Source organism: Bison bison, unplaced genomic scaffold, assembly GCF_000754665.1.
Source record: "Bison bison bison isolate TAMUID 2011002044 unplaced genomic scaffold, Bison_UMD1.0 scf7180017864355, whole genome shotgun sequence".
Lineage (NCBI taxonomy): Eukaryota > Metazoa > Chordata > Mammalia > Artiodactyla > Bovidae > Bison > Bison bison.
The window spans coordinates 1,087,280-1,087,585 of record NW_011494927.1 but is presented as its reverse complement, the minus strand read 5'-3'; the positions used below and the strand labels follow the sequence as shown (position 1 = coordinate 1,087,585).

The 306-nt window shown below is 41.8% G+C and overlaps 1 protein-coding gene across 3 annotated transcripts in view; it reads left to right on the top strand.

The window, feature by feature from the left end:
- GRIA4 (glutamate receptor, ionotropic, AMPA 4) overlaps window positions 1-306 on the top strand; it is a 673,532-nt gene that overhangs the window by 557,147 nt on the left and 116,079 nt on the right. The window lies entirely within an intron of this gene.

Below are 306 nucleotides of genomic sequence, written 5' to 3'. Positions count from 1 at the left end.
CTATACAGTCCACAAAAACAAGACCAGGAGCTGACTATGGCTCAGATCATGAACTCCTTATTGGCAAATTCAGACTTAAATTGAAGAAAGTAGGGAAAACCACTAGACCATTCAGGTATGACCTAAATCAAATCCCTTATGATTATACAGGGGAAGTGAGAAATAGATTTAAGGGCCTAGATCTGATAGAATGCCTGATGAACGATGGGAGGAGGTTCGTGACACTGTACAGGAGACAGGGATTAAGACCATCTCCATGGAAAAGAAATGCAAAAAAAGCAAAATGGCTGTCTGGGGAGGCCTTAC